Source organism: Nelumbo nucifera, chromosome 1 (genome assembly GCF_055504915.1).
Source record: "Nelumbo nucifera cultivar China Antique chromosome 1, China Antique-T2T, whole genome shotgun sequence".
NCBI classification, from domain to species: Eukaryota; Viridiplantae; Streptophyta; class Magnoliopsida; order Proteales; family Nelumbonaceae; genus Nelumbo; species Nelumbo nucifera.
Genome location: NC_142649.1, coordinates 92,148,712 through 92,156,005, shown reverse-complemented (window position 1 = coordinate 92,156,005; position 7,294 = coordinate 92,148,712). Strand labels below are relative to the sequence as shown.

The 7,294-nt window shown below is 34.3% G+C and overlaps 1 long non-coding RNA gene and 1 pseudogene across 3 annotated transcripts; one reads left to right on the top strand and one right to left on the bottom strand.

The window, feature by feature from the left end:
- Positions 1-1,087: 1,087 nt before the first annotated feature.
- Positions 1,088-6,281, bottom strand: LOC148803554 (uncharacterized). Of its 3 annotated transcripts, none has more exons than XR_016076618.1 (5): positions 5,873-6,281; positions 5,718-5,795; positions 5,225-5,355; positions 2,251-2,511; positions 1,088-2,159 (listed from the first exon to the last, which is right to left on the bottom strand). It is a non-coding gene; the product is annotated as an uncharacterized LOC148803554 (long non-coding RNA). The 3 variants fall into 3 exon arrangements; XR_016076613.1 differs by having other exon boundaries at positions 5,893-6,281; XR_016076617.1 differs by having other exon boundaries at positions 5,901-6,281.
- LOC148803555 (telomere repeat-binding factor 1 pseudogene) lies at positions 2,553-4,200 on the top strand (annotated as a pseudogene).
- Positions 6,282-7,294: the final 1,013 nt, after the last annotated feature.

Below are 7,294 nucleotides of genomic sequence, written 5' to 3'. Positions count from 1 at the left end.
CCCCAATTTGGCAAATTGCAGTATTTGATTTGTAAACTTGGAACAATTGAAACAAGCTCTTCCTTGTTGAAACTTGGAAACTGAAATAAAAAATAAAATTGAGAAAAATAAAAGAGTTAAAAATATGAGAGCATGTACATTATAGTGAGTAATAGAGTATTAAAGTATGTAACATAGTATGAGAGTTGTTGTGGTGAGAATGAGGGAGGGTAGTAGGGGTAATTATATGAATTTGGGGATTAATTTGTCCAAAGTACCCTCCAAAACTAGTTATTTATGACTGTTGGGAAGTGTATTTTGATCATTTTTAGGGTTATATGTTATTTGACTTAAAGACCCCCTAAACTAGCTAGTTGTTATAATTGTCAAGGGGCATTTAAGTCATTTTCCCCCATGGTCCAAACACATAAATACCCCCTATTAGTGGTTTATAGCTATTAAGGGCTATTAAGGGGTATTATAGCTAGGTTGTGTTGGGTCGTGCCTTGGAGGCCCGGTCCTGTCCGCAACGTAGGCCCAACATGACCCAGATTCCCATGTTGTGCCTTAACCTAGTCTGGAATTGTAGCAACAGTGTCATGCCAGACACAACCCCTATCATGTTGAGCTGTGTTGACCTGACAGTGTCCTGGCCCACATTATAGCTCCACTCGTAATATGTTGCACACAGCCACACACATTAACTTTATAGCCGTGCATCAGAAACATCTCTTTAATGTAATCTATGGAGACATTATAGTTTTTCTCCATGTGTGATTGTAATTTGGGGAAAATCTATGATATAGGAAAGATGCGATATGAAAAGAGTTTTGACTAATCAAAGTTCAATTTTGATAAATGATACCTGATTCATTATCATGTTTATGATTCCAATTTATTGGACAGTTATTTTTCTGATATCATTTTTCCATATGATAGATGAACCCTTCTTTTGTATGAGATGTGGCAACATTTTGTAGTGAACAGAGTATTCTCTTTTTATTAAGGTTCACTATGAATTTCACATGGTCCACTCTTTGATGTGGAATCATCTCATTGCTCGAGCAATGAGAGGAGATACTCATAGATGTATAAGCCAAAGTGAATGGATAGTTAATGTATGCTTTTTTGTTGGGATCTGCATTCTGATGTACACATTATGTTTGTAGCAAATCGAAATCGTTCTTGATATGGTACAAATAAGGTGAATATAGTATGCTACATAATCCAATCAAAACATATCAGCAACTGGTGGCAGTGTGAGTGGATTATCCTTGGATTCAGTGAACCCTTCGGTTCACGGGGCGTGTGAACCCTTAGGAGACGTGCACGTCACCCTCTTCGGTTCTCTTTATTCCATTATTTTAATTAACATGAAGAATCCCGTTAACAAGACCACGGGTGGCATTCTTCACTGTTTCACTGAATTTCCACGGCGTGTACTCAGGCGGTAAGCACCCCTTCTCCTTTTCCTTGAAACCCCATTATTCTTCTCAAATCTTATCTTCTTCCTTTCTACAGACCATCAGTGACAAGATTCAACCGGCGTGCAGTTGTGCGTAGATTTGTGCACGCACCAATCTTCTCAAATCTCAAATTTTATCTTCTTCATTGCAGCAGCCTGTTGCTGCTGATAATATTTCTTCATCAGTAGAAATTAAAAGAAATTAAAGAGAAGATTGAAATAGAGTGGTCTGTTATCTGTTTGTTAATGGGCTTTCAATGAATTTGTATCTCAATGTCAAACTCTTCTTCTTCTTCTTTTGTATCTCCACCGAGCTATAGTCCAAAAGCTCACCGGCGATCTCATTGCAAACCGACATTCATGAAATCAATGTAAAATCTATTGGTGACGGTAAGAAATCAACCGGAGCTCGTGAAGTTAAATGTAAAATCTACTAGCAGCAGAAAAAAAATCAACTGGTGGTCATCTAAAATCATTCAGAAAAACAAGTAATATGTATTTCGATGTCAAACTCTTCTTCTTCTTATTCTCTTCCTCCTCTCCTTCTTATTTTCTCTTTTTATTCTCTCATTTCTATCGACTGTTGTGACCAAGCTGGTGCCGACTGCTATGACGAAACTATTGCTGGCAGATTTCTATCAATATACTTTGCTAGCCTACTCTGTTTTTCTTTAGAAGTTGCTGGATTGTCGGGTGTCCATCACCATGTCTGGAACTGAAATTTAGGAAGTTGATCCAATCAGGGGAAATATATACTACAAAGAAAGTAGGGAGAGGAGGAGGAAGAGAATAAGAGATAAACTTACCGATGTTCTGGCCATGTATGGTGAGAGACGATGGGGGAGAGTTCGAATGAGAGAGGAGGTCCAAAAGTGTGGTTTCAACCATAGTTAACAAAGCAATTCCGTTAGATTTCTCTTAATTCAATGAGGAGACGTGTTCGATTCTGGTTGGTGGGTTCACGCTTCCCATGAACCCACTGGTTCACAGAATGCGAGCTCCCTTCATAACCCCTTTCCCGAAGATAGTGGTAGTGGGATTCAAGTCCTCTTCACTGCTGAAACAAACTGGTTAATGTACCGCCACCCCTCAGTTAGTATGTTCACTCATGATTGGATCATGTATATAATATTGTACACATTTTATTTATAACAAGACAAAATTATTAGGGTAAAAGACTAAAACATACCTTTAAGTTTTAAAATGAACTTTTGTGACTCTTTTACCCTTTATTTTATTTCAATTTTCAAAAACAACCAAAAAGAAAACAACTTCACTAACTGTTTAATATGTTAGTGGGTAGACCTAAAAGATTTTAGGGCTTTTCCTGATTGATGCTCCAAATCAGAAGTGGACCTCAAAACAAGGAACTGTCCTAAAGGTTGGGATTAAGAAACAAATGGCGCACTATACTAAAACATCCGGAATCAATGGTGTCTAGGCTTTGCATTCAAATGTGGATATGAAGGACAAGGCAAGTGGAGAACAAGTTTTCATGGCAAATGGGTGGGAATCCAAGGAAAAGGCTAGATTAGCATTTAAAAGGAGCCAACATATCCCAAAACATGATCATAAGCCAATGACACTCAATACAGTGGTTCAAAGTGATGAAGAAATTGTTAATGCCAAGCCTCTTGCAATCTTTAGTGTTGACACGTTGCAGATTGTAGGCCTGAAAAAAATGCATCATAAATGTTGGGCAATCTTATATTAGAAGTTATAACCAATTTGAAGGAGCCTACCAAGACTTCTATTGCTCTGCATATTGAGGACTAGTGCTAGGCACTGCCAAACTTCAAGTGGTTGTTGTCAGAGAAGTTGAAGTTTTTGACAGCAAGTGGGGAATTGAATAAGATAAACACGGCACATCATTTTGAAAACACCTATATTACCCTTATTTGAAATAAGTGCTTTTTCACCAAAATTTCGCGAGTGTTTATTAGAATAAGCACTCCCAAACTTAGCTTATGTTGTTTTTTATTGTCACTCTTTTGGAGAACAACCATCCTCCTTTGCATATTTGTTCACTCCAACGATCAAAATTAGGTATTGGTCTGTCAATACAAACTGATATTCATCCTTTATTTTAATCTCAACCTTTGAAAACCCCATTGCATACACTAGAAGTATTGATATGATATGCCTAGTATTGATATTTTGATCCTGGTTCACTCATTGCATACTCTAGAAGCATCTTAAATTGCATCACTACTACCACTATTCAATACTCCCCTAAAGCCTGCAGCTCACCAATTGGCTCACTAGGCAATCTAAAGCCAATCAGCATCTCCTACACTTGTGCTTTAATCCAAGTTGTGCACTAACTAATCAAAATTCATAAAAACTAGCGGAGGGACCCCTGCATTGCAGGGGCTTGGAGAAATGAAATTATTGTATAGAAAAAACACAAAGAAGTTGACAAGTTATTTTTTTAGTGAAAGTATCTTAGAAAAAAAAAAGTTACTTAAAATAAATTAAAATTTATATCCAATTTATTTTGCTAACACTGATTCCCTGAATGCATCTCTACTTAAATTGATCCAACAGCATGCAACATGCAATAGAGGAAAACACCAAACTTCAACTTTCCATTACTCTATCATCTTCTTGGTTAAAGTTCTAATTTCAAATGAAAGGGCCTTCTTTTGGAACTGGGATAATACAAAGGTAAGAAGCATTGGTGAAACTGAAGCACCATTAGTTAAAAAAACAAGAAGAACTGCAACGATCAACAGCACAACCGAGCAAATCAATGCCTGGAACCATGTTAGAATTAGATTAAAAAGACAAGATGATTAAAAGACAGCCCCAATGTCCAGGGTATCTAAATACTTCACATTTTTGGTGAAGGGATCCACATTTTTATGTTATTATTTATATTTTTTAATGAGATTAACTTATACAAAATTGGTAAAAACTAATTTTGAAACAAATAATTCTTACAATTTCAATAGATTTTAAAAATTCACCCATAACTAAGAATAATTTACTGTTAGTTATTACAAATAATATAATGATAATCGTTGTTGTAAATTTTACAGAATTTTGAAATTTTTAAAATAATTCGTGAATAACAAAATTACTATAATACTAGAATTTCCATAATTATCAAATTACAAAAGCAACAAAAAAATATTTTAAAAATTACTCTTATTATTTTTTATTTATCAATCTTTTTTATCATTGCAATAAATTAATGATAAGTGTGGTAAATTGAAATAATTATCATAGATTTTTGTTAATTTAATAATTTTCACAAATAATAGTTACGGATAATTCATAAAATAAAATTATATATGATTATGGATAAATTCCTTAGAGACAAAGGGCTTTTAAATAACCAGAACATAAGCAGAATATATGCAATATGGATTAAATAATAAAGGAGTAGAAATTAGGGTAAACTTAATTGGAGACTAAGAGATATCTCTTATGATCAACGAAACTAAGAGATATCTCTTCTGATCAGCGAAACTAAGAAATAGACCTTATTAGTAAAAAAGCATCGGCCAAAATAAACCGAGCATGTTTCATTCATCCAATCTTAAAAGATGTGTGTAGTTTGCTAAAAATAAATAAATAAGCTTACTACATTAATCTTGATGCTAGATAGCACTTATATAAGAATGCGTGAATTGTAATCAACCAAAAAAATAGAAATAAAAATGAAAGCAAAACAGCACCCTAATATAGACACCTCGGATAGCCAATAATGATAATCAAGGGGGGAAATGAAGAGGAGGGGAGAGCTAGAACAAACATAAACAGAGTAAAGCTTACCAACATGGTTGAGCTTTTTTAATCTGTTGCACACTTGTAGGCCAATTTCTCTCGAGTGGTATTAACCATGTTGATTCATACTAGAAGTCCAACTACCCATGCATTGCAGATCAGACATTTAAACTTCCTACCTAATTCATAGGAAAAGAATTACTCATGAATGTTCTGCTTAACTTTAAATTCGAAACACTCATAAAACCGGTAAAAAAATAAACAAAAATAATCTCAAGAATATCGGTGACATTGACAAATGACAATTACCTACTTAACAGTCACGAGATCTATCATTCTCATTGTTGGAGTTCACATTTTCACAAAAAGAAAAAAGAAAAAGAAAAGAAGGCAATTAAATGATGCCGACATGAAACGAAGTACAATTAAAATGAAACGTTGCATGATGCCATTTGGATGCAACTGAAGATGCTAAAACATAAACAAATAGATGAGATTATCCAAACTTGAAATTACCCTATCAGTGTCAGTGATGTCTCACCGTATTCTTCTGATTGTCATGTTCTATCTCATCTACAGGTCCTTGTATTCTATAACTCCCTTTCAAGACTTGTGTAATCTAAAAAGAAGGTTAAATTCACCATTAATTATCATCTCCTATTCCATGACCATAACAACTTCAAGACAACTAAATACCAATGATAAAATATAATTACTGAATCACCAAAAGGAGATCATGTCTCTGAAGATAATGCTGCCATGGTTGAAAAGCAGAATGTTTCACAAATACTGGAACGATGATTAATTTAGCATGCACATTATTCAGAGGTAAATCACTAACGCCCAAACCAATATACTGAAAACCAAAAGATTCAATTCCCAGATTAATCGAAAACCCTAAACAGAGCGATAAAAAAAAGTCAATAAATTCTATAAAATGAATCTTAAATAAGTGGACTTTCTCCAACACAGAAAACCCCAAACCGTCTAACGGAATTGTCACAGATCTGAAACCCAATATTTAGATCCCCTCCCAAGAATCCATGGCGAGAGAGAAGACAAACGAGAGAAAGAGAAGAGAGAGAAAGAAGAGAGAGTGAGAGAAAGAGAGGCAGGTAGCAGGAAGACAGCAAGTGGGGAGAAACACCACATGGACACGTGTTGTGTCACTCGGACACGTAACTTTCATGCAAAGAGATACTCTATATACTCTATTTGCATAAAACGCCATAGGGACACGCTCGAACTTGCTCTATTTTACACATAACTTTCATTCAGACACATTGAATCTTGATTGGTCAAATGCTCAAATGTGATAGTGGATGGAGTTTTTAACCAATTAGACCACCTAGTGAATTTTGATATTTTTTCAATGGTTAGTGTGTATGCCTTGATATAAGGCAGGAGTAGAAAAGATCTAGCTTGATGTAGAGTCGACATTCTTTCACCAAACCCCGAATCACTGAATTTTTAGTCAAAACACTTTCATGTAAATTGTAGTTGAACCAAACTTATTTATATTTGGATGGAATTAGCTTTAAGCGCTTAAAAAAGGTACCCCCTATTATTATTGGGGTCGGTGATGACACCCCTTGAATTTTCATTTGCAACAAAGACTCCCTGAACTTTCACTTTCTGACAAATACCCTTGACTAAGATAGACAAATTATGAAATATATTAAATTACCAAAATATCCATTAGAAGTTTCCACATTTTCTTTTTCCCTCCACTTTTCTCTTAAACCCTAATTGGCCTAAAAAATACTTCCATTTTCTTTAAATGAAATCAGCTAAAATAACAAGAATCATTTCACAAACATAGAAAATAAGTTTTAAATTCGTGTTTCATTTCACTGGCATGAATGTCTCTATTCATCTAAAAATATAAAAATTATCCACTGCTTTCTCCAATAAATCAAGAAAAACTAAATAAACCATAAATTAATAACCTCTACCATTTTATTTGAATATTGGATTCAGTTAGAAATATGTAAGGATCTATTAGAGCAGCCAAGAGGATTTCATTATTATATTTAGAAAACTAATTGAATCATAAATCATTTAAATAAATAAGAAAAAAGTAATTTTGAGATTTAAAAAAAAAATTAAAATCTAAAT